The following is a 259-nucleotide window of genomic DNA, read 5'->3' as shown; positions in this document are numbered from 1 at the left end:
AATATATTGAGTCATTTGCCAATCAGATAGTCTTATTAACCTGCTGTTAGCTTTGAGTGTAATATATATATATATATATTTCCTAGATCCAGGGATTGAACTCAGGCCCTTGTGCTTGCCAGGGAACCACTCATACCACGGAGCTGTCTCCATAGCCCTGTATTAGTATTCTGAATTTGTCTTTGAAATCAAATGTGTGGCTTAGCAAAAAAAAAAAAAAAAAGGAGGGACCTTGCATCAAATCTCTGATACTCATGAA

The sequence above is a fragment of the Octodon degus genome, unplaced genomic scaffold (assembly GCF_000260255.1).
Source record: "Octodon degus isolate 3935 unplaced genomic scaffold, OctDeg1.0 scaffold00529, whole genome shotgun sequence".
Taxonomy (NCBI): domain Eukaryota; kingdom Metazoa; phylum Chordata; class Mammalia; order Rodentia; family Octodontidae; genus Octodon; species Octodon degus.
The sequence above is the reverse complement of the archived record's forward strand: the minus strand, read 5'-3'. Positions refer to the sequence as shown.